This window comes from Dendrobates tinctorius, unplaced genomic scaffold (assembly GCF_039654945.1).
Source record: "Dendrobates tinctorius isolate UK_male_01 unplaced genomic scaffold, ASM3965494v1 ptg000063l, whole genome shotgun sequence".
Lineage (NCBI taxonomy): Eukaryota > Metazoa > Chordata > Amphibia > Anura > Dendrobatidae > Dendrobates > Dendrobates tinctorius.
Window position 1 is genome coordinate 7,719,094 of NW_027361731.1, and position 27,572 is coordinate 7,746,665.

Genomic DNA, 27,572 nt, shown 5'->3' on the forward strand with positions numbered 1-27,572 from the left:
GGTATGCCCCATGGCTACTGCTAGTTGTGTTGTTAGGATTAGGGGTCTGCAATCCGCTAAGTTACCAACCTTTCTGGTTTCCTGGTGGCCTAGCCTATTCCTGCCATCCTCCTCAGTGACCTATTCATAACACTGGAGGTAATGTGTTTTGGCTATGTACCTGGGTTTGTTGTAAAACCATGGACGCAAGGAATAAAATACAGTAGCATCGTTAACCTGCATAGGTGATTATTATTATCATTATTATACATTTAGATAGCGCCATTTATTCCATGGCGCTTTACATGTGAAAGGGGAAATATAGACAAGTACAATAAACATGTGCAAGGCAAGGGACACAAGTACAGAAGGAGAGAGGACCCTGCCCGCGAGGGCTCACAGTCTACAGGAATGGGTGAGGATACACTAGGAGAGGGTAGAGCAGGTCGTGCGGTGGTTAAGTAGAGCGAGGATCATTGCAGGCTGTAGGCTTGTCGGAACAGGTGGGTCTTCAGGTTCTTCTTGAAGGTTTCTGTTGTTGCTGATTGTCTGATGTGTTGCAGCAGAGAGTTCCAGAGTATGGGGGAAGCATGGGAAAAGTCTTGAATGCGGTTGTGGGAAGAAGAGATGAGGGGGGAGTAGAGAAGGAGATCTTGAGTGAATTGAAGGTTGCGTGTGGGTAGTGTGGTGTAATGACCACTGTGTCCACTAGGGAGCGCTGTGTGGATGTCCCAGGAGAGAGGATGAATGGCAGAGTCATGAATGACCATTATGTATCTCAAGGTGGGTGGCCTTGAGATGGAGACTGATGTGTGTGTTGATCAGCAGTGATACTGCTGACGTGTTGTGTCAATGTGTCAGGGAGAAATCTCCAGGTAACTGGGGAGACAGGCGGTTCCAGTTACCTACAAACCCACCCAGGGGGTGTGTTTAAGAACGCTATTCCAAAGTGTCTGTGAATGGTTCAAGGACCTGTGATGAGGTCATAGCCATGTGAGCCGGTGGGCATGGCTACGGACCATATAAGGTGGCCAGGGTAGGTCACATGTGGTGAATGCTGGGACCCGTTGGTCCAGTGTGGAAGGTCATGCTGAGATGGGGCTTCCTGGCTAACAGCCTGTGAAGTGGCTGTGAGTAATGGCGACTTGTACCTGTTAGTTGCCTGGAGGGAATGAACATGTGCAGCATAGTGAAGCAGCATGAGGAAACCCTGACAGGGTGAGATAACTTGGTGGCTAGAAAGCCTGCACATTGAACAGTGCATAACTTGTATGACTACAGGATAATAGAGCTGAACTCTGTAATGGACGCTGTTTCCTGTTGCTTTGGCGGTTTATGATGCTGAATAAACCGAAGGGACTATGATTGTTTTATGGAAAACCCATGCCGGATCTGTTTTTTGTGGCTGCAAGCGAGTGATCCCCTTGTGAATGACAGCGCTACCTCACAATTGGTGGAGATTGCAAAGGACAATATAACAGCCTTGTTGCTGGGAGCAACGGAAGAGGACTGCAAAATTCGGTGGCTAAGGTACTGGGACACCATGTTACAAATGTATGGAGGAGACAGGTTGTGGATGACTTTGTATGTCATGGTTAGGGTTTTGAACTGGAGCCTCTGGACAATAGGAAGCCAGTGAAGGGACTGGCATAGGAGGGAGGCTGGGGAATAATGGGGAGACAGGTGGATTAGGTGGATTATTACAACCACAACTTCAGATCCTCACAATGATGAAACTGCTTTACCATTTCAATGGGAAGCAGTCAAATGTGTCCTCAGAGGGATACTAATAATACACGGATCCAGTATCAAAAAAGAGAGAGAGCAGCTAAAGTCTCCCGTTGCTTGAGTGGATTGCTATCCTTGACAAACAACATAAACTATTTGCTTCCCTCCAGGTATACACCCACAAAGTGGCCATTTCTATGGGATAATGGATATATTGTGTGTTTTCATATAAATGCTGTGCATTTTTATGTGGACTCGGCCTTCTAAATACTTTGTGAGACCTGCTGACAGCCAGCACAAAAAGGGTTAATCCTCTCCCAGGCTTGATCAGGTGACCCAGCTCTTTTTTAATATGCAGAAGGTTTCAGGCCTCCATAGAATTGTTTTTGTTGTGCCTTAGCCTACTTATTCACACAATTTTTCTGCCCCCAAAATAAAACAAATACAGGCAAGATATCGAAAGTGGGCGATCTCCGTCAGACGCCTCATCTATCTGTGGGCTGCAAATTGTGGCATTTGAGTCCTCCATTGAACTGCTTTTCCTGTGTCTTACCCTAGTTATTGACACCAGTTTGCTGAAAAATAAAATTTTACAGGACAGATATTTTAAACTCTGGTTTAAACGCACACGGATCACATAGCAGTTGGCTTAAAATCCATGTGGCCATCCAGTACGTGGGTTCAAAGGCTTATTGGGGTGCGTGTTATTTTGGTGCAGGGTAGGCCTTGCATTCAGTGCATAAGCAAATAGTATGGGAGTAACAAATGAATAATGTGAACTTGGTTTTCATGTGGCCATCTAGTACGTGGGCTCAAAGGCTTATTGGGATGCGTGTTACTTTGGTGCAGGGTAGGCTTGCATTCACTTAATAGGCTAACAGTATGGGAGACACACTTTCTTCTATTGGGAACATTTTTGTCATGAGGCCCTCAAGTACATCTGTGGAAAGGGTTATTGGGGTGTGTGTTACTTTGGTGCAGGGCAGGCCTTGCATTCAATGCATAGGCTAACAGTATGGCAGTACCAAATGAAAATAATGGGAACTTTGGTTTCATGTGGCCATCCAGGACATCTGTTCCAAGTGTTATTGGGGTGCGTGTAACTTTGTGGTAGGGCAGGCCTTGCATTCAATGCATAGGCAAACACTATAAGATGCAGGATAGCAAAAAAGTGGTCAGACAATCCGCACAAGTATCATGAAGGCTCATGATACTTGCATGTGTTTTTTTTCCTGAGGAAGGAGTTCTGTGAAACTTTGAAACATGTCGAATAAAGACCACTGTAATAATAATTGTTCATAGTGATTTGCAGCACGGATTGTCTGACCACTTTTTTCCTATCCTGCATCTTCTACGTCGGTCCCTCGTGGATCTGTGGTTTCTGCAGCAGCGAATCCTCCATGCTTATTACAAGCTCCATCTGGTGAGTGTATTATTTTTAAATTGATATACCTACACTGAATAATGCACTATTGCGCTATTTCTCTTCAATAGTATCCCTAGGCAAACACTATGGGAGACCCACTTTCTTATAATGGGAGCAGTTTTTCAGGAGGCCCTCTTCTACGTCTCGTCAAAGGGGTATTGGGGTGTGTCCTAATTTTAGCAGCCCAGCCACTCACTGCATAGGCAATAACAGTGTAGGAGGCCCACTATTTAATAATGGCCCTTTAAGAATAGTAATGCCTACTGATGCCCCTATAAAAATAGGAAATTCCCACGCAGCAATGGCATAAAGTGAGACTAGGGACTTTTTTTTTTTTTAAGTGGCGGAGGAATACAGTGCGGAAGGATACCTACCTTCCGTCATTGGATTCCTGCAGCCCGTAGAGAACAGCAGCAACAGCTGATGCTGCAGTTCTCTACCCAAGATCGTCGTGGGACACACTCGTGGACTGCTTCGGATCGTGTGTGAGTATTTTTGTGGTTTGTTATGTTAATATTTATTCCGTAAAAGACAATGGCTTCGGGGAACAATGTGACAAGTATTGGTAAGTATGTTACTCTATGTTATATGTACTGTATGTCTATGTATGTATTGTATGAATGTATTGTATGTAGTATGTATGTAGTATATATGTGGTATGTATGTAGCATGTAGTATGTATGTAGTATGTATGTAGCATGCATGTAGCATGCAGTATGTATGTAGCATGCATGTAGTATATATGTAGTATATATGTAGCATGTAGTATGTATGTAGTATGTATGTGGTATGTATGTAGCATGTAGTATGTATGTAGCATGCAGTATGTATGTAGTATATATGTAGTATGCATGTTGCATGCATGCAGTATGCATGTTGCATGCATGTAGTATATATGTAGTATGTATGTTGCATGCATGTAGTATATATGTAGTATGTATGTTGCATGTAGTATATATGTAGTATGAATGTAGCATGTATGTAGTATGTAGTATGAATGTAGCATGTATGTAGTATGCATGTTGTATGTATGTAGCATGTATGTAGCATGTAATTTTTTTTTTTTTTTTTTTTTACATTCAACACATTAGCCTGATGATGGGACTACTACTGTCCCATCATTGGCTAATGTGTCAATCACTGTCATGGTAGCAGGCATCGCCCGATGGGACTTGTAGTCCCATCGGACGATGCCTGCACAGCCCCCCGAAGCCTGCACAGCCCCCCGGCAGGCCGGCACAGCCCCCCGGCAGGCCGGCACAGCCCCCCGGAGCCTGCACAGCCCCCCTGCAGGCCGGCACAGCCCCCCGGCAGGCCGGCACAGCCCCCCGGCAGGCCGGCACAGCCCACCGGCAGGCCGGCACAGCCCACTGGAGCCTGCACAGCCCCCCGGCAGGCCGGCACAGACCACCGGAGCCTGCACAGACCCCCTGGCAGGCCGGCACAGCCCCCCGAAAGGCCCGTACAGACCCCAGAGAGGCTGTACAAGGGAAAAACAGGATTTTTCTTATTCCGATACCGGAAGTCCCATAGACTTGAATGGGACTTCCGGTATCGGAATCGGCGATACCGATACTTTTTTTTAAGATCGGCCGATCCATTCCGATCCGATACTTTGAAGTATCGGACGGTATCGCTCAACTCTACTCAGAACACAAAAAATAAGCCAACACCCAACCCAAGATCATGAAAAATGGAGCCGCTACGGGTATTTGAACATGGTGCAATACTTTTATACTTTACCTAATAAAAATGAGTTATTTTTACTGATAAATGTTTGTTTTGGGTCATTTATTTTCTGTTGGTATTTGGTTATTCTATAAAACTCCCATATAATATTCCATCTATGAACACACGCCATGCACATCATGTTTTTGCACAATTTGTCAATAATACCGTATTTTTCGGACTATAAGACGCACCGGACCATAAGACGCACCCCAAATTTTCAGAAGAAAAATAGGGAAAAAAATTAATGCGTCAAATGAGGGTCCATCTTACAGTCTGAATTATTCAGCTTACCTGGGGGGTAGGGTGTGATATGGAGTGCTGGTGGAGTGGGGTCACAGGAGGTGGTCAGGCTCATCCCTGGCTGGTGCAGCAAGTTCGGTAGTGTGAGGTCTCTGCCATTTTGTGAAAGCCCCACACATCCATCCTAGGCGGATGGGCGGCGATTTGGCAGATGATCGGTGGTGCGGGGGCTCCGCCGGCATTGGTGGAAATCCCGGAGCCCCCGCACATCCATCCCAGGCTGGTGCGGCACTTTTGCAGGTGATTGGCGGTGCAGGGGCTTCGCCGGCATTTTGTGAAAGGTCGGAGCCCCCACATTTCCATTGCTGAATTGAAAATGGCCGCGCATAGTGAGATCTCGGGAGACGAGATCTCGTCTCCTGAGATCTCATTCTGTGCATGCGCCGCCTCTGGCGGCCATTTTCCTGAAGCTCAATTCAGCATTCCATTGTTGTAATGCTGAATTGAGCTCCAGGAAAATCGCCGCCGGAGGCGGCACATACGCAGAGTGAGATCTCAGGAGGCGAGATCTCGTTTCCCAGGACGAAATCTCGTCTCCCAAGATCTCACTATGCGCGGCCATTTTCAATTCAGCATTACAACAATGGAAGTGCGGGGGCTCCGGCCTTCCACAAAAGGCCAGTGGAGCCCCTGCACCGCCGATCACCTACAAAAGTGCTGCACCAGCCCGGGATGGATGTGCGGGGGCTCCGTGATTTCCACCAATGCCGGCGGAGTCCCCGCACCACCGATCATCAGCCAAATCGCTGCCCATCAGCCTCAGATGGTGTCTCCTGGTAAGTGCATCTGGACCATAAGATGCACCCCTATTTTCCCCCAAAATTGTTCAGGAAAAAAAACATGTCTTATGGTCCAGAAAATACGGTATTTATAGGTTCTCCTCATCTGAGTCATTTTTGAAGGTCAACAAAATACAAATTCCTGTAATTCATTTCTCACACTCAAGGTATGATAATGACTTCTCTGTGTGGGATTTTTGAGGTTTCAAAAGGTTGCCACTAGTTGGACAATCCCTTCTCATTCCTCATGTTTGGTCCGGTTAATATAAAAATACTTTTACAAACCTCCCATGCTGGCGCCGTTTCGGTGGTGTCGGCACTTGCATTCTTAGGACTTTTTAGTTTCAATAAGTTTTATTTGAAACATCACATGATAACACAAAAACAACAACCAATCTCCCAAGCAAGGGAGCATATGTTATTCCTTTTATAATAACTAATTAAACATACAAGAAAAAAGACAAGACAGGGGTAGGGGAAGGATAGATAGCAGGAGTTCAGCCATACAGTGCTTGATATTAATATAAAGAACCAATTTGAAACGTCCTTCTCAAGTAAACAGCCAATGTTTGATATGAGTTCTGGTAAGGCCTTTTCTATAAATCATAAACGGTTAGGAGGAAATCTGCAAAGCCAAGTCTAGTTGTGTATTTGGATGTAATTCTATCCAAGGATTCCAGACCTTGAGGAACAGGTTCTACGTATCAGATCTAGTAGATTCTATCCGCTCATATAACATGATGGTATTCATTCTCTCTTTTACCAATAATATTGACAGTGAAGGGGTTTTCCATCTTGCAGATATATGAATCTTTGTTGCCATACACAAATAATTCACCAATTTATGAAAACTTTTAGAGAACCTCGGCGGCTCTAAATCGATTTGTTCCCCAAACATTTGTTCTACCAGACGTTTCACTTTCTTCCAGAGCTCCGAGACCACCGTACAAGACCACCAGATGTGTTTCATGTTCCCTGATACCCCACAACCCCTGAAACAATCACCCGAGACACCAGGGAGCATAATATGAATTCTTTCTGGTACATAGTAGGATCTATGTAGAACCTTCAAAGAAGTCTCTACCAATGAAGTTTGATAACTACCTTTAGATAATGTCTCACTACTATGGTACCAGTCATCAATCGACATGACAAATCCCAAATCTTCCTCCCATTGAGGTGGACTAACAGTAGAGTAAATCAACGAGATCATTCCCTTCCCCAGTGGATCTTGTAGGCATTTATTCTCAAAACTTGTTATCCATAGAGGAGTTTTTCCTGGGAGAATTTGCATAGCAAAGTGAAATTCCTGTTTTATACACATTATTTCCCTTGCAGGAGGTGTGAATTTTTGAATAAATTCAATAAATTCTTGTCAGTCCCACAATACATTAAATGGAGAGCTGAGGTGCTTGAGTAAGTAAATCCCCTTAGTCAACCACCACGAAAAATGGTGTAGTTCCAGCCCTGGTCGGAACATAGGGTTATGAAAAATATTGATCAGTGGTGAAGGGTTGGATTGCATCTCATATTTAAACCTAACTTTCCTCCAGAGCATTAGTGAATGTACCGTGTAAGGGGCCATATTTATTAAATTCTGTGGCAAACATTCTGTGGACCACATTAAGCCTGAAAATGAGTATGGTCTGGATAGAAAGGATTCCAGGAGAACCCATCTAGGTGTATTCCCATGTGGACAGGTGTTGACTAATTGGGCAATCTGGGCTGATTTATAGTAAAGTGCGAAATTAGGCAAGGACAAACCTCCCACTTTCCTATGGAGGAAAATGGTCTTCTGTGCAACTCTAGGTCTTTTCCCCAACCAAATAAATTTAGATATCATAGAATGTAAATGGATGAACGTTCTGGTTGGTACCAATATGGGGAGGGATCTGAAAAGATATAAAAAATGAGGAAGGGAGACTATCTTTATTGTATGCATCCTACCCAACCAAGACAAATTTGCCAAAGACCATCTATTTAAGTCTGCTTGGAAACTCTGGATTAATGGGGCATAATTCCATTTAAATAGTGTTGTCCTATCAGCTGTTTAATTAATACCCAGGTAAAATAGGAAATGTTCATTACATATAAATCCAAATTGAGATGTTATATTGTTTTGCTCCACTTTTGGGAAGTTTACAAATAACCCTTCGGACTTATCTACATTTATTTTGAGTCCAGAAATTTTTTCAAATTCGTGCAGAAGTGAGAATAGATGGGGAAGTGAGGTATGAGGGCTATTTAATGTTAGAAGAAGGTCGTCTGCATATAGACTGACCTTATATTGCTCTCCCAAATCTTCAGGCCCCAGTATGTTTTGTTTTTTCCTTATAGCCTCTGCTATAGGTTCCATTGTGAGGGCAAAGAGGGCAGGAGACAACGGGCAGCCATGCCTGGTACCTCTTTGAATGCTTATTGGGGAAGGGTGCATCGCAGGATGCTTTAAATAGTCTATAGGTTTATCATATAATAACTTGAGGCACCCGATTAATTTAGAGAACCCAAATTTAGATAATACCTTAAAAAGATATGTCCACGAGACCGTGTTAAAGGCTTTTTCAATATCGAGGGCAAGCAGTAGAAGTCGCTTTCGGCGGATATTTGTTGTGTGTATGATATTTATCGCCCTCCTTTTGTTATCCGGTGCCGGTTTCGTAGGTATAAAACCTACCTGGTCTCGATGGATAAGATGGGGAAGAATACTATTAATCCTTTCAGTTACAATAGATGTGAAAATTTTAAAATCTATATTTAAAAGTGATATGGGTCTATAGTTTTTAGTTAGAAGGTGATTGGGTTTCGGGATTACAGTTATGTGTGCTATATAAAACTCTGGGGGCATTTGTACACCGTGTAAAAGGGAATTACAGAAATTTTTTTATAAAGGGTGTAAGCGTCTCACTAAATTTTTTATAATAAATTACCGTAAGGCCATCCGTTCCGGGTGCTTTACCTTTTTTTAATTTTTTAATTACTGTGGCAATTTCTTCCTCTGAGATATCACGATGAAGATGTTGAGCTGTAGAGTCGGTGATTTTAGGGAGGTTGAGGTTATTGAGGAAGGACTCTAGTAGCAACGGAGGGGGCGGTTGCGGGGCAGAATACAGGCTTTGGTAATAGGCATGAAAGGTATCGTAAATTGTATCCAGGTGGGCTGAAATTTGTCCATTCGGTTTTTAATAACTGAGATGATATTGAGTGACTCTCTTGCCCTAAGCTTCCGAGCTAACATTCTATTAGGTTTGTTAAAATATCTGTAAAATGTAGCCTTAGTCCAGGTCAGGGCCCTCTCCGTTTTAGCGGTGATAGCATCTAGCTGTAATTTAGTATCATAAATTTGTTTAGTTAAATATATAGAAGGAGAAAGCTGGTTAGCCAATTCTAATTTAAACAACTTATTTTCCAATCTAGTCTGGAGTTGCGACCTTTCCTTTTTTTTAGTAGTTGCAAGCTTAATTAAGGAAGCAGTGATATATTTTTTATGTGTTAGCCATTATATTCCAGGGGAGGGGTCTCCTGCTTTATTAGTTTCAAAAAAATTTGCTAGGTCCTCCTTAATTAATGTAATGTTAACTGGGTCTACCAAAAGAGACTCGTTCAATCGTCATCTATATAACCTGGACGTGGTGATATCAAATTTGAAAACAGAAAGGACCGCATCATGGTCTGACCATGAGGACGGGATATGACGTGTGTATAGAACTGAAGGAAGTGTGGTCGCTGTTATCAGATGCATATCAATCCTAGAGTACGTTTTGTGTGCTGGAGAAAAATACGTAAAACCTTTCGACGACCCATGCAGCTCCCTCCAAAGATCTGCTAAACGATACTCTTTCATAAGACTAAGAATTCTTTTCCTCTCCACCTTTGAGACATCAGATCGCCTCGCCGCACTACTATCCAAAGAAGGGTTGATAGTAAAATTGAAATCTTCACACCAAATCGGGTGATGGTATGAGAGAGCGGCGAGCCTTGACAGAATCAACTTAAAGACTGAGAATTGAGCAGTGGCAGGGAGGTAACTGTTTACAATACAAATATTTTTTCCTTGTAGTGTTTCTTGTAGGATAAGGAATCTACCCTCATTATCTGCATATGATTGGACGGGTTGTAATGGGAAACTATTCTTAACAAAAATGGCCACACCTCTCGTCTTATGCTCCCAGGTGGACAGGAAAAAACGGGAATAAGCAGAGTCAAAATACCTCGGGTGAGAGGAATTAGAAAAATGGGTCTCCTGGGGGCAAATAATGTCAGGGCTATTTTTCCGGTAGTCAAAAAAGGCCTTTTTTCGTTTTAAAGGGAAGTTAAAACCCATTACATTATGTGACAAAATCTTACACATAATAAATTAACTTTTTAATGCTAAATAATAACTCAACCCAAACCTTCCCACCACATGGGTGGAGTTGCAGACCGAAATCAGTGTATGTAGAAGGTCTTTACAGCAATCAAGATGAAAAGTATAGCTACTCCTCTGGGGGGACAAATGGGAAAAACAAAAGATAGGGTAGACGAGGACACATAACAAATAATAAACAACCTGAAATGGACTATCAGTCCAGTTTGCATAGTGATCTGGAGCTCCTCAATAGGTGGAGCAAACAAACAATCACTAAAAATGGGCAACATGAATCATTCCTGCAGGCAACGCTCCTACTTATATTAAATTTCCATGTCGATTAAATCTAGCCCAAACGGACTTAGTAAACTCCCAGACAGCCTGGAAGGTAAAGCGGTCTTCAAAACGGAACAGCAAAAGCTAACAGATGTAAAAGATCAACCGGGTACAGTCTCTGGTCAAAAGTCTTTCCCAGACCTCCACATTTGCTGTAACCCGAGTAGGGTCCTATAAAGGACTCCCAGGCACACAAGGGAGGAGGAAAAATCAAAAATTACACTTCAATGTAAAGCCAATATCAAATGGCACAATTCAGGTAACTTTTGGTTGTTGTCAGCTCGATCTTCGTACTTTTGTCCATTCTCTCATGGGTCTCGATTTTCGAGGTGGTAATGGCTGAGGGATTTCTAGCTCTGGTATGCCAGCTTGATTTAAGGCTAACTGGCCTTCTTCTAAAGTCTTGCACATATAGGATTTGTTATTTGTTGAATAAAGTACAGTCATGGCCAAAAGTTTTGAGAATGACACAAATATTATATTTTCACATGATCTGCTGGCCTCTGGTTTTTATGTGTGTTTGTCAGATGTTTTTATCACATACAGAAATATAATTGCAATCATATTATGAGTAGCAAAAGGTTATATTGACAGTTAGAATGAGTTAATGCAGCAAGTCAATATTTGCAGTGTTAACCCTTCTTCTTCAGGACCTCAGCAATTCTCCCTGGCATGCTCTCAATCAACTTCTGGATCAAATCCTGACTGATAGCAGTCCATTCTTGTAAAATCAATGCTTTTATTTTGTCTGAATTTGAAGGTTTTTGTTTGTCCACCCGTCTCTTGATGATTGACCACAAGTTCTCAATGGGATTAAGATCTGGGGAGTTTCCAGGCCATGGTCCCAAAATCTCTGTTTTGTTCCCTGAGCCATTTAGTTATCACCTTTGCTTTATGGCAAGGTGCTCCATCATGTTGAAAAAGGCATCGTTGATCGCCAAACTGCTCTTGGACGGTTGGGAGAAGTTGCTCTTGGAGGACATTCTGGTACCATTCTTTATTTATGGCTGTATTTTTAGGCAAGACTGAGAGAGAGCCCATTCCCTTGGCTGAGAAGCAACCCCACACATGAATGGTTTCAGGATGCTTGACCGTTGGCATGAGACAAGACTGGTGGTAGCGCTCACCTGGTCTTCTCCGAATAAGCCGTTTTCCAGATGTCCCAAACAATCGAAAAGGGGATTCATCAGAGAAAATGACTTTACCCCAGTCCTCAGCAGTCCACTCCCTGTACCTCTTGCAGAATATCAGTCTGTCCATGATGTTTTTCCTGGAGAGAAGTGGCTTCTTTGCTGCCTTCCTTGAGACCAGGCCTTGCTCCAAGAGTCTCCGCCTCACAGTGCGTGCAGATGCACTCACACCTGCCTGCTGCCATTCCTGAGCAAGCTCTGCACTGCTGGTAGCCCGATCCCGCAGTTGAAACACTTTTAAGAGACGGTCCTGGTGCTTGCTGGTCTTTCTTGGGCGCCCTGGAGCCTTTTTGGCAACAAGGGAACCTCTCGCCTTGAAGTTCTTGATGATGCGATAGATTGTTGACTGAGGTGCAATCTTTCTAGCTGCGATACTCTTCCTTGTTAGGCCATTTTTGTGCAGTGCAATGATGACTGCACGTGTTTCTTTAGAGATAACCATGGTTAACAGAAGAGAAACAATGATGCCAAGCACCAGCCTCCTTTTAAAGTGTCCAGTGGTGTCATTCTTACTTAATCATGACAGATTGATCTCCAGCCCTGTCCTCATCAACACCCACACCTGTGTTAATGGAGCAATCACTGAAACAATGCTAGCTGGTCCTTTTAAGGCAGGGCTGCAATGATGTTGAAATGTGTTTTGGGGGATAAAGTTAATTTTCTAGGCAAATATTGACTTTGCAAGTAATTGCTGTTAAGCTGATCACTCTTTATAACATTCTGGAGTATATGCAAATTGCCATTAGAAAAAATGAAGCAGTAGACTTTGTAAAAAATAATATTTGTGTCATTCTCAAAACTTTTGGCCATGACTGTAGAGCAAAAGGAAAACCCCATCTATATTTGATTTGTGCAGCTTGTAGTGCGGCAGTCACTGGTCTCAATTTTCTCGTTCGTATGAGGGTGGCTGGGGCTATATCTGCAAAAATATGAACTGTATCCGGGAGGCCAGGCAGTGTAGGCAGTCCTCTTGTCACCAAGTATTAGGTCCCTGGTCTCCTCATGTAATAGTTTAAGAACCACATCTCTAGGGTTCTTATATGAGCGGGGTTTTCCCAGGGCTCTGTGTATTCTAGTAATATGAAGCAGAGCCGGGTCTGTTTGTGGGAGTAGTGCAGCAAAAAGTGTAGCTGCCATGTCATTGAGCCCTGAAATCTCCTCAGGTAGTCCCGATACGTAAATTGCCCCTGCGGGATCTGTTTTCCATGTCCTCACACTTTAATTCAAGGTCAATTATATGGTCCATATGCTGCCTAAGCTCTCCCTGGTCCATTTTCAATGAATCAGCCACAGCATCCATTTTTTCTTCTAGTGCTGATGTTCTTTGTGCAATGCCCTGTAATTGTGCTGAGACCTTCTGCCTTACAAGTGTCTTGCAGAGCCTTTATCAGCTCTGCTGTGTGTATTGTAGTGTCCCCCCTGGGACACAGATAGGGCAGAAGATGCTACAGCAGTAGCGGCAGCCATCTTGGGAACGCTGCTTCCAGCAAAAAGGTCAGTGATTGATCTATTAACCTTCTGTGCAGGGCAACCCTTCTTTGACATCACACGCCCGTGATCTCTGGTATGTGTCTGCTGTGCCGGTGTCCCATCCGTCGTGTCCCAGGTGCTGAAAGGAGCTAAAAATAGCCCGCAGGAGAGCGGAGCTCAGAGGCACACGTCTGTCCTCATCAAGCTCCACGCACGCTCCATTCTTAGGACTTTTTGAGGTTTTTACGTAATGTGAGCCCTGTGCCCAATCAGCGCTGGTATCACTGTCCCCACTTTTGGACAAATTGAGCATCATGAGGCAGTCAGAGAGCAGCTGCGTCCCTGGCTTCCTGATGATCTTCAATACGTCCGAAGTCAGGAACAGTGAAGCTGCCGCTGATTGGGTGCAGGGCTCGTGTGATGTGACAAACTCACATAAGTCCCGGGACAGCGAGTCTCAACACCACTGAAGTGGAGCCGGCACGCCAGCAGAGTATGAGTGTTCTTATTTTAATGAGGCCAAACATGAGGAATGAGTTCATTAAGAAAAAAAATTATTATAACATATATATATTTATCCCTTGATTAGAAGATTCACTGACAATAGGATAAAGCTAAACTTAATTCCAAATGTAAAACTATACCCAGAATTCAACCACTGAAGTTTAGTCAGAAGGTGACTAATAGAAAACCCTATACCTCACATCTCAGTAAATAAGATGAGGTGACGTATAAGTGCAAGAAAAACAAGTGATTCCCTTATACAGTGGGGCAAAAAAGTATTTAGTCAGTCAGCAATAGTGCAAGTTCCACCACTTAAAAAGATGAGAGGCGTCTGTAATTTACATCATAGGTAGACCTCAACTATGGGAGACAAACTGAGAAAAAAAAATCCAGAAAATCACATTGTCTGTTTTTTTTTCATTTTATTTGCATATTATGGTGGAAAATAAGTATTTGGTCAGAAACAAAATTTCATCTCAATACTTTGTGATATATCCTTTGTTGGCAATGACAAAGGTCAAACGTTTTCTGTAAGTCTTCACAAGGTTGCCACACACTGTTGTTGGTATGTTGGCCCATTCCTCCATGCAGATCTCCTCTAGAGCAGTGATGTTTTTGGCTTTTCGCTTGGCAACACGGACTTTCAACTCCCTCCAAAGGTTTTCTATAGGGTTGAGATCTGGAGACTGGCTAGGCCACTCCAGGACCTTGAAATGCTTCTTACGAAGCCACTCCTTCGTTGCCCTGGTGGTGTGCTTTGGATCATTGTCATGTTGAAAGACCCAGCCATGTTTCATCTTCAATGCCCTGGCTGATGGAAGGAGGTTTGCACTCAAAATCTCACGATACATGGCCCCATTCATTCTTTCATGTACCCGGATCAGTCGTCCTGGCCCCTTTGCAGAGAAACAGCCCCAAAGCATGATGTTTCCACCACCATGCTTTACAGTAGGTATGGTGTTTGATGGATGCAACTCAGTATTCTTTTTCCTCCAAACACGACAAGTTGTGTTTCTACCAAACAGTTCCAGTTTGGTTTCATCAGACCATAGGACATTCTCCCAAAACTCCTCTGGATCATCCAAATGCTCTCTAGCAAACTTCAGACGGGCCCGGACATGTACAGGCTTAAGCAGTGGGACACGTCTGGCACTGCAGGATCTGAGTCCATGGTGGCGTAGTGTGTTACTTATGGTAGGCCTTGTTACATTGGTCCCAGCTCTCTGCAGTTCATTCACTAGGTCCCCCCGCGTGGTTCTGGGATTTTTGCTCACCGTTCTTGTGATCATTCTGACCCCATGGGGTGGGATTTTGCGTGGAGCACCAGATCGAGGGAGATTATCAGTGGTCTTGTATGTCTTCCTTTTCTAATTATTGCTCCCACAGTTGATTTCTTCACTCCAAGCTGGTTGGCTATTGCAGATTCAGTCTTCCCAGCCTGGTGCAGGGCTACAATTTTGTTTCTGGTGTCCTTTGACAGCTCTTTGGTCTTCACCATAGTGGAGTTTGGAGTCAGACTGTTTGAGGGTGTGCACAGGTGTCTTTTTATACTGATAACAAGTTTAAACAGGTGCCATTACTACAGGTAATGAGTGGAGGAAAGAGGAGACTCTTAAAGAAGAAGTTACAGGTCTGTGAGAGCCAGAAATCTTGATTGCATGTTTCTGACCAAATACTTATTTTCCACCATAATATGCAAATAAAATGAAAGAAAACAGACAATGTGATTTTCTGGATTTTTTTTTCTCAGTTTGTCTCCCATAGTTGAGGTCTACCTATGATGTAAATTACAGACGCCTCTCATCTTTTTAAGTGGTGGAACTTGCACTATTGCTGACTGACTAAATACTTTTTTGCCCCACTGTAAATGTTGAACCATGTTCACATGATGTGTCTTTGTCTAATGAAGGAAATAGATCTAATTCTAGATCTAAAAATAATAGAATTAGACTTACCGGTAATTCGGTTTCTAGGAACCTTCCACGACAGCTACATCGGAGGATGTCTACCCCGCCCTAATAGGGGACAGGAACAGGAAGAGGTTAAATATCCCTCCCCTTCCTGCAACCACCAGTGTTTTCCTGGACACCAGTATGAATAGTTACCACCAAAGTGCAGGAATCATCCAATAAGAATATCAGATAGGGAGGGAAATGAGTGCTGTCGTGGAAGGTTCCAAGAAACCGAATTACCGGTAAGTCTAATTCTATTTTCTCTAGTCACCTTCCACGACAGCTACATCGGAGTAATACCAACAGACAATTTCTTTAGGGGGGGAATCACGGCCTGCAGCACTCGTCTGCCAAATGTTAAATCCCCATTGAAATTTAGCCTGTAACGCCTGGTGAACGTGTGGATGGACGACCAGGGGCGGTTCTGCATATCCGCTCTGACGAAGCATTCCCCTTCTTTTTTTTTTTGCTCATGACGTTTCTATCGCATGAGTAGAATATACCTCAGTGAGGCAGGTGGAGCCAGATTCTGTGATGCGTAAGTCAAGCAGATAGATTGTGTGATCCAATTCGCGATCGTGTTCTTTCACTCCTTCTTGCCTTATTTCGTCCTGAGAACTGGATGAATAGATTCTGGTGAATCCGCTAGGCTTCACTCTATTGTTGGTAGACAAGACCACTCTGCAAATGTCGAGAGTGTGGAAGGTCTCTTCCTTAGGGTTGGAAGAGCTTGGGCCGAATGAGGACAGTACAATGTCCTGATTCCTATGAAATTTTGAGAAGACAGGCATGATCTAAACTCAAGATAATATCTGTAATGATTGCAAGGTAAGCTTCTTGATTTGACAGGGCCTGCAATTCTCCCATATGTCTATCCTCAGTAATTGTGACTAAGAGGACGGTTAAAGGGTTAGGTTTCCATGGTCAAGGAATCTAGAGGCTCAAATGGATCATAGGTTTGAGCACGGTGTTGAGATCCCAAGGAGGCCCCTGACTGCGGAGTATAGGACGAATCCCGGCTGCCGAAGCCATAAACCGTAGGATCCAGCAGTGGCTGGCCAGGTCAAGATCAAAAAAGGTGCTAAGAGCTGATATTTATACCTTTAGTGCTGGGGATAAGGCTCTGTTCCAGACCTTTTGTAAACATCTAGGGTCTGTGCTGCACTGAGATGGAAGGGATCAGGGGTGCCTGGAGAGCACCAGGGCGTAAACCTTTCCCAGACCTTGGCATAGATGGCCTTGGTTATTGGTTTTTGGCTTTCCTGAAGGGTTTGGATTATATTATCGGAGCGCTATTTGGCTCTTAGGAATTCGGCCTCAATAACCATGCTGCCAGGTTCCCTTTGCCTACGTCTGGGTGTAGCAGAGGACCTTGGTGAAGGAGGTCGGCCTTTTTGGGGCAGAAGCCAGGACCTTCCTGGGCCATGGCAGGTAGGGCACTATACCACTTCTTCCGGGCCACCGCGGGGCGATTAGTATTGTGGGAACTCGGTCCATCTGGATTTCCTGAGATGTTTTTTGCCCGCATCGGTGTGGGTGGGCAGGTATATGCGAGGTTGGAATCCCACCATTGGGTGAAGGGCACCTATTCCTTGCACTCCGTCCATGTGGTTGAGGGAGACGAATACCCCTGTCTTCACATTTTGCCTGTTGGAGGCTAGGTCCACCTCCACCCCATCTTGAGGCTAGGGACACGAATACCGCATGGTCCAGGCGTCACTCCTCCGGATGAACGTCTTCTCGACTGAGGAAATCTGCCTGGGTGTTGTCTGATCCTTTCAGACGCACTGACCAGGAGAAGATCCTTGTTGCTATTGCTTTCAGGCCGGCGTACTTCGTACTCCCTTGTCTGGAGAGGCCACTGTGGTCATATTGTCCGAGTAGGTGCAGACGTGGTGATTTTGGATTAGCGATGATGACGTGTTTTAGCGCCTTTCCTACCGCCTTCAGTTCTCTCAGATTTGAGGAACTGGTGCTTATGCTCGGCAGCCATTGCCCCTGAAAATAGGATCTCTCTACTACTGCGCCCCCGCCTCGTTGGCTGGCATCTGAGCGGAGTGTTTTCAGGGGAAGCTGAATCCGGCTGAGTCCCTTCTGAAGATTTTGGTAGTTCAAACACCACCTCAGGGCCGGTTTAACCTGACCAGGGAGGGGGAATCCTTCAGGACAATGGAATTTGTAGCCGCGTAGGCCAGGTGGATCCTGGAATGTAAAAACACGTGGCTTTGGGGGCCTGAGCCTAAGAAACCGCCTGGGTGCATGTGGTCTGAGATCCTAGAGCATACATTGACTCTGAGGGTCAGTGCCCGCTAGTCCTGAACCAGGTCCTTGGTGGACAAGGCCGACCTGACAAACCATAGGTAGGAAGGATGTCTTTCCCCTTGAGTCAGAGAGAACTCCCAGAAGCTTCCCTCTCATGGAGGGATAGACCAGGTTCGGAATCCAACCCAGGGATCTTAATATCCCCGGATCTTTCCTACGTCCATCATCTGACATGAGATAGATGGTATACAGAAGAGGAAGTCATCCAGATATGGGATAATGCCTATCCCCTGGCGCCGGATGAAAATCACTGCTTCTGCCATGATCTTAGAGAGATACGTGGTCAGATGGATTGGCACATGGTAATATGCACCCTTCAGCTCTACCGTTGCCATTACCGAGCTCAGTCCAATGAGCGGGACTGCCCCTGATTGACTCCATTTTGAATTGCCTGTACTGGACCGATTCGTTTAATGGCTTCAGGTTTATGATGATTCAGTTCTTCTCTGATGGCTTCCTCACAGGAAGGGACGTGCATAATGGCCGTGTCCTTCTCCCGCTTTGGCACCCTCGCGTTCTACCGGAGCAGATCTTTGGTAAGGAGCCCTGAAGGAGTGGAGGCTGTAGGGAGGTTACCCCTAAGCATTACGGGGAATTTTTTTTTCTTTTTTTTAGTCCATCTCATATGGTACGATGGACCTACTGATTTGTGGAGATGGACTGCCAGCAGGTAAAAAAGAGCGAGAGACGACCCCCAACCGGGCGTCATTGCTTATCTGGGGTCTGTTGATGGTTAGGGACAAGGATGTTCCTGCCCTTGTCTCCCTATACTCTTCCTGAGTATGTCAACAGGACCAGGGAACCTCAGCCAGTCTCTCATGCCGGTACTGGCCCAGCCTCAAGCTGCTTAGCGGCTGCGATCTGATGAGGGCATGCAAATTCAGCTTAGATTAGCTGTTGACAGAGGTTTGGTCACGGGAGGGACGAAAAATCCGTCTCCTAGGATTTCTATGTTTCGGAAGAGATGCTTTTGTCCGAAGCTGTGTCCAGGATGTTATCCAGGACAGGCTTGAACCCATAGTGGCCCTGGAAGGGGATGGCGCACCATTTGGTGATAAGTCGCCTCCCTTAGGATTTTAACCAGGGCACTCCTCTATAGCAGTTAGAAAGGACGGCCGCTTTTGCGGCTACCCGGACCTGATGAGAGCAGTCACGCTCAGCCTAGAAGAGCCGGTGCATTAAAGAATTCATAGAATCATAGAATCGTAGAGTTGGAAGGGACCTCCTGGGCCATCTGGTCCAACCCCCTGCTCAAAGCAGGATTCGCTAAATCACCCCAGTCAGATGTCTGTCCAGCCTCTGTTTGAAGACTTCCATTGAAGGAGAACTCACCACTTCTCGTGGCAGCTTGTTCCACTCATTGATCACTCTAACTGTCAAAAAGTTTTTTCTAATATCTAATCTTTGTCTCCTCCCATTCAGTTTCATCCCATTGCTTCTAGTCTTTCCTTTTGCAAATGAGAATAAAGTTGATCCTTCTACAATGTGACAGCCCTTTAGATATTTGTAGACAGCTATTAAGTCTCCTCTCAGTCTTCTCTTTTTCAAACTAAACAATCCCAAATCCTGCAACCTTTCCTCATAAGACAGGGTTTGCAGACCGGTCACCATTCTGGTTGCTCTTTTCTGAACTTGCTCCAGTTTGTTCATGACTTTTTTTAAAATGTGGTGCCCAAAACTGGACACAGTATTCCAGATGAGGTCTGACCAAAGAGGAGTAGAGGGAAATAATGACTTCACGTGATCTAGACTGTATGTTTCTGTTAATACATCCTAGAATTGCATTTGCCTTTTTTGCTGCTGCATCACACTGTTGACTCATATTCAGTCTGTGATCTATTAGTATACCCAAGTCTTTTTCACATGTGCTGTTGCTTAGCCCTATTCCTCCCATTCTGTATATGCTTTTTACATTTTTATTGCCCAGATGTAGTACTTTGCATTTTTCCCTGTTAAAAACCATTCTGTTAGTTGCTGCCCACTTCTCCAGTTTATTTATATCTTTTTGAATCCTCTCTCTCTTACTAGAGACCTGCGAATTACAGGCTGGTCTTCCTGGTCCCGGCCTGGTCCCAAGTTGTTAGCGACCGCCAGCGGAAGCATCAGCTAGGAACCTCGTTGCTTTCTGCAGTACAGGTAGGGCATCAGGTATCTTTCCCACTAAGGTGTCCTGAGTCTGTGCGTAATCACAGAGACAAGGCATGTGAAAGCCATATTAGCTTTCTAGCAGATTTGTAGAGGTGTCCCAGGACTTCCTTGATAAGCTCTCAAATATATATATATTTTTTCTCGATCCATTGGATCTTTGAGCTGGGAGGAGCCCTCATTTTTATATATGGAGGCCTCCTCTTATGGAGGATCAGATTCTGTACGTTCTCGTGTACAGGACACCTCCTTTGGGCTTCAGCCCAACATCTCGTCCTGTACCGTGTATTTAACTTCTTCCTCCTCCACCCCTATGGTGCTCTTAAGCATACTGATTAGCTCACCCACATTCCCGGAACCAAGTGATATTTCTTGTTCCCTGGTTTTAGGGGTGGACGTGGAAGAGGAAACCTCAATCTTCCGAGCGTCCTCTGAATCCGAGGACTGAATTTCGTCTGAGTCAGATTCTATCAGAGCTTTCTTCCTCCTAGAGGGAGGCAGTCTAGGAGAAGGGAGCCATGGAGGAGTGAACCTCCTGTATTATGAGGGATTTGATGCTATCCAGGAGAGAGGGCTGCTCAGAGCGAAGGACCTCTCTGTACAGGACGGGCAGAGTTTTCCCCGTATGTCGAGGGAGTCTGGCAGCACACATTTTACACTTGTGGCTGGTTCACATAGGGTCAGAGACCTTTTCTCCCCATATTAGAAAGAGGAAGGTATGCTACGCCATTTAGTAAATAATGCTGGATAGCCAGGGCCGACGCCTGCTACTTACAGTAGGAGAGGGTATGCTGGGCTCTGCAGACGCGGAGAGAGGGCTTGTCACCGTCCACGCCATCTACAGTCAGTGTCAGACAGGTCTAAGGCTAGTTTCACACTAGCGCTTTGGAGCGCAGCGACGGCCTACGCACGGCCGCCGCTAAGCCCCGCACCCTGCCGCGCCTCCGCCGGTAGCTCCGCCTACCGGCGCATGACGCTGCATGCGTCCTGCGTCCCCTATCTTTCTCACTGGGGGCGCAGGCCGTGCGCAGTATGCGTTTGGCGGCACATGCGCCTTTTTGACGGTGTGCCGACCTGCGCCAAACGCAACCGTCAAAAAGGCGCATGCGCCGCCAAACGCATACTGCGCACGGCCTGCGCCCCCAGTGATAAAGATAGGGGACGCAGGACGCATGCAGCGTCGTGCGCCGGTAGGCGGAGCTACCGGTGGAGGCGCGGCAGGGGGCGGGGCTTAGCGGCGGCCGTGCGCAGGCCGTCGCTGCGCTCCAAAGCGCTAGTGTGAAACTAGCCTTACCTGGTGATCTCCTCACCCGGACCTTGAAAGATCGAGGGTCCAGCGTTGTTTGTGCACCTCCTCCTCCCTTTGGCCCAATGGGGGGAACCACATGAGGACGCCCCAGAATGTGACCGCCGGTCCCAGGAGTAATGCGCCCCCCGGCGAGCGTGCGCTCCACCGTGGAACACATAGGGACAGACCGGAAGCGACGCGTGCCCCAGTGGAAAGCCCAGTAACGCCCGAAGTGGAGGACCGCCACCCCCGGCCAGCGTGAACCCCCGGGAACCGGCAGCACAGAGGAGGAGGAAGCCGGGGAGCTATCTGGAGGACCCCTGCATGCACATCACCGCCTCGCTTTACCCCCAAAGGAGGCGCAGGAGAGGCAAGAGAGTCCCGAGTCCCACCATGCAGACAGAGACGGGAGCAGCCATCGGAGGAGAGCAAGGCCCCCGACCTCGGCTGCCCGGCATCTGACAGGTATCCCAGCTGATACTGGGCGTGGGGTGCTCCCGATCGCCGGCCACGGCAGCACCATCGTAGACCTCTTCATGCCCCATAGGGGACAGGAAAACACTGGTGGTTGCAGGAAGGGGAGGGATATTTAGCCTCTTCCTGTTCCTGTCCCCTATTAGGGCGGGGTAGACATCCTCCGATGTAGCTGTCGTGGAAGGTGACTAGAGAAAATAGCCCTACTTTAGTGCTAACTTATAGCACTTTTTTTAAGTCCATCTCAGATATAGTAGCTCGCAATTTAAATTTACTCAGAAGTGATGACACTATGGACAAAATTCTAGCAAATGGGATTCAAATTGTTTCCAGAAGGGCTCCCACACGCGGTAATTTTCTGTCACCTAGTCTTCTTAGATCCAATAAGCGCACTAAAACAAATTGGCTGGCAACCAAGGGTTTTTCAGATGCGGTCATTTTCCTAGTAAAACCTGTTCTCATTCGACTAAAATGCTGTCTTTTTCTAATTGTTTAACCAATAAAGGTTTTTTTATTAATGATTATTTGAATTGTAACACAGATCAGGTAGTGTATATTATAGAATGCAAACAATGCAATTTATAATATGTAGGTTCCACCATAAGAAAATTAAAGGAACGTGTCCGAGAACACATCTGTTATTAACCCTACGGTGCGCAGCATATCCAATGCTTCCAAACTGTCAAGGGCGGTTCAGAAGCACCGCCACCGCAAGTAACAAGGACACAGGCAAAGTGTACGTGAAGGATTCTTACCCGCAGCCGCGAGAGTCCGGCGTCTAATGTGGGTATGAGCAGACCAGCTCGAGGACCTGTGGGAGGTGGAGCAATGGTGAAGAGCTGGGTGCTCACAAGACCTGTGTGCATGTGACCGCGCATCAGGGAGAGGGGAGGGGTTACCACAGAAACCCCTGCAGCGCTGACAGTAACACTGATGATACCGTGGAGCAGAGGAGTGAATGGCAGACAAGTCAGACAGGCAAAGAGGTCATACACAGGGCGGGCAGCGAGGTACAGGAGGGGTATTCACAGAGAGGTCAATACTTAGCCAGGGGTCATACGCAGAGCGGGCGGCAAGGTACAGGAGGGATAATCACAGAGAGGTCAATACGTAGCCAGGGGTCATACACAGAGCGGGCATAAAGGTACAAAGTCAGAATAAAAGAGACGTTAACCGTGATGGGACCGGATCAAAAACCAAGCAAGCATACAGAGACAGGCATGAAGCACAGACAGAACAGGGTCAGGCACACTCAGCTAAGAGTATAAACGACAGGGGATGGTTTCTCCATGAAGCTATAAGATCCCTCCCCGGATCCATAGAGAGGCTTCCCATATTAACCTCTGCACTACCTAACCTGAAGCCTCAGTAAACCATGACACAAACATTTTATTATGTCACACAACAGAGATTTGTTGTTTTTCAATGTTTTTGCTATTGAACAGGTAAAGAGACATATTCGTGGAGGAAATAGAGAAAAACAACTACGGGACAAAGAAGCTTTATGGATTCTTCTTCTAGATGCATGTGTTCCTACTGGATTGAATTTACAGAAAGAACTCATGTTGCATTATTGATTATGTTAGTTTTATTTGGTGGTTTTAAATATGCATCACATGTTAATTAGTGCCACCTGTGTGTACTAGTTATATGCCCACACCCCTTCCCTTGGAGCTATACTGAGTTTATGAACTTTTCGTTCGAAACGCGTACGGTGTCTTCTCTACCTTCCCTCCGGTTTTCCGGTCGGGTTCATGCATTTTTGTATTCTGCATACCTATTTTATGGATATCTAAATTAAAGGTTTTGGATTTTACCCTTTTGAGCTGGACCGTCCTTTCCGTGAGGTGACATATACACACTCACTCTACAAGTCTCTCATTTCCACCGGTTTCGTCGTCCTCACCAAACTCATCAGGAGACTATTTACTATAGACCTATATTCAAGTCAAAGCCAAAGAAAACCCTAAAATCATGTATCATGTTATACGAAACAGTCAAAAAACTAGCCACATATTGGCAGATCCCAGACTTCACACTATATACTTCATAAGTTTATAAGCCACTCCAGTGTGAGGAATAGAGAGTAGGTGAAAATACAGTATATACCGCTCAGGGAACACTTAAGAGCTCCAGATATTATTTCCATATTCATGCTAAATAAATTCACAGATTGTCATGATCTCAGTGCGGGTTTGACTCGCACACGTGGGGTTAATGTCTGGAACCAGTGCTGATGACTGGCTTTTCTGGGGTTAAAGGTTGTGATCCCGATGCAGGTTTACCTGCACACCTGGGGCTATGATTGTGGCCTCTCCCTGGTTCTGGGGAAGGCTTCTTATAGCCTCAGGACACTCCCATCCCTGTCAGTTATACTTTCGCCCTTGGCATTGTGTGTTGACCCGAGTGTGTTTGTGCTGTGTTCTGGTTACTTGATTCTCTGTGTATGACTCGGTCTGTTCTCTGGATATCGCTTTGTATTCTGCCTGGTACCTTATATGTCTGTTTGGTTTTGATCTCTTGCAGTCACATGACCATAGGTCCTGTGCAAGCTTGTTCATTTTCAGTGTCCGCAGGTCCCGTGCCTCTTTACTTTCCAGCGCTGACTGGACCCTGACACTAATAGTTGAAGCACGCCTGGTCACCTCTGCTGCCCTGCTCCCCAGGTAACTCTTAGCACTGCTTCTGTACTCAGGACACGCGCACTGGCTCTATGAGCAAGTGTAGTGCGGTGTCTCTGACACAGATCTCCCAGACACTATAATTACACATATCTCTGGTCTTTATAACGATATTGCACTCATTCCCTGACAGACTGCAGCATAGCCATTAGTTAGAAGCTGCAAATGATCTTCAGAGCAGGTAAGTTTTCCCTGAGTGGTATATATTGGCCGTCTGAAAACTGGGTTTAGTCTAGGACAATTTGTCGGTACTGCTAATTGACTGCTCTTACAATACCAAACTAGGGCAGTCCCTATAGGAGGAAAAGCACAATAATTATACTGTATTTTTACATACTTTCTATTCCTGACTGACCACCACTGGAGTGGCTTATATACTTACGAAGTATATAGTTTGAAGTCTGGGATCTGCCTTTATATGACTAGTTTTATGACTGTTTCAGATAACATGATACGTGATTTTAGTTTTTTTCTGTTGTCTAGTCTCACTTGAATATAGGTCAATATTAAATAAAGTCTCCTGATGAGTCATCTTTGGTGAGGATGATGCAACCCATAGATGCTTGGAGAGTGAGTGTGTATACGTCACCTCACCCTACAAACTGAAATGTGGGGTATATGTTATTTCTATTAGTCACCCTCTGACTAACCTTCAGGGGGTAAATTATGGGCATAGTTTTACATTTGGTATTAATAAAGTTTAGTTTTATCCTTTTGTCAGCAAACCTGAGGAATGACAAGAGACAACCCTTTTAAGATCCAATTTTGGTTAAAACTATTCCATCATTATGAACATAAAAAAGGCTTCTCCCCTGTTTAACATCAGAGAAGATGTTTATTAACAGTTGATTTCCAAGTAAAATATTTCCCACATTAAGAAAATGAAAAAGGCTTCTCCTATGTGTGACTGCTCTGATGTTTAACAAGACGGTCTTTCCGGGTAAAACATTTCCCACATTCTGAACAGGAAAAAGGCTTCTCCCCTGTGTGAGTTCTCTGGTGAATAACAAGCGATGATTTCCAGTTAAAACATTTCTCACATTCTGAACATGAAAAAGGCTTCTCCTCTTTGTGAGTTCTCCAGTGGCAATCGAGAAGAGCTTTCCGGTTAAAACATTTCCCACATTCTGAACAGGAAAAAGGCTTCTCCCCTGTGTGAGTTCCCTGGTGAATAACAAGCGCTGATTTCCGATTAAAACATTTCTCACATTCTGAACATGGAAAAGGCTTCTCTCCTGTGTGAATTCTCCGGTGCTGAACACAATCTGAATTATTGCTAAAACATTTCCCACATTCTGAACATGAAAAAGGCTTCTCCCCTGTGTGAGTTCTCCAGTGGCAATCGAGAAGAGCTTTCTGGTTAAAACATTTCCCACATTCTGAACAGGAAAAAGGCTTCTCCACTGTGTGAGTTCTCTGGTGCTTAACACAATCGGATTTATTGCTAAAACATTTCCCACATTCTGAACAGAAAAAAGGCTTCTCACCTGTGTGAGTTCTCTGGTGAATAACAAGCGCTGATTTCCGGTTAAAACATTTCTCACATTCTGAACATGGAAAAGGCTTCTCTCCTGTGTGAGCTCTCTGGTGCTTAACACAATCGGATTTATTGCTAAAACATTTCCCACATTCTGAACAGGAAAAAGGATTCTTTTCTGTGTGACTTATTTGGTGTGTAACAAGATTCCCTTTCTTGTTAAAACATTTCCCACATTCTGAACATGAAAAAGGCTTCTCCCCTGTGTGTGTTCTCCAGTGGCAATCGAGAAGAGCTTTCCGGTTAAAACATTTCCCACATTCTGAACAGGAAAAAGGATTCTTTTCTGTGTGAGTTATTTGGTGTGTAACAAGATTCCCTTTCTTGTTAAAACATTTCCCACATTCTGAACATGAAAAAGGCTTCTCCCCTGTGTGAGTTCTCCAGTGGCAATCGAGAAGAGCTTTCCGGTTAAAACATTTCCCACATTCTGAACAGGAAAAAGGCTTCTCCACTGTGTGAGTTCTCTGGTGCTTAACACAATCGGATTTATTGCTAAAACATTTCCCACATTCTGAACAGAAAAAAGGCTTCTCACCTGTGTGAGTTCTCTGGTGAATAACAAGCGCTGATTTCCGGTTAAAACATTTCTCACATTCTGAACATGGAAAAGGTTTCTCCCCTGTGTGAGTTCTCTGGTGGATAACAAAACTTGATTTATGTGAAAAATATTTCCCACATTCTGAACATGAAAAAGGCTTCTCTCCTGTGTGAGTTATTTGGTGTGAAACAAGATTCGATTTCCGGTTAAAATATTTTCCACATTCTGAACATGAAAATGACTTCTTTGCTTTAGGAGCAGTTTGTTTTTTAATGCCTCTTTTGTGACTTTGATTTTCCTTAGTAGTTGGTAATGAATCGGAAGATAGGACCTGTTCCATAGGATCAGATGACAGATCTTTGCTGTGAATGGATGATGGTATATCTGGAGTAACAGCAATCACTCCAGTTGTATCTTGTAGAATCTCAAGATCATCACATTTATAAACTGAAGATGTCATCTGTCCTTCTGATCTCCTGGTACAGTCATCTGCTAAGATAAAAAACAATTATTTTTTAATAAAATATCCTTGAGTTTTATATTTTTGATTATTTCTACTTAAACTGTTCATAAAAATGGGAAGATATGTAAAAAACTTTATTTACTAAGACAATGACAGTTGACAGTCTAATAGAAAACCTTGCTGGATGAACCAGTAGTGTGTGGTGATCCCGATCCTCTCCCCTGTCACATTTACTTTCCTTGCTTTGGAAACACTAAATGTATTTTGGTCCTGCCAATAAAGCCTATTTGAGTCTGGGTTCAACTGTTTGTTCATTCTGCCTCCCAATTATCAAATAAAAAGAAACCAATCAATGTTATGTAGGCGAAAATAATACCAAAT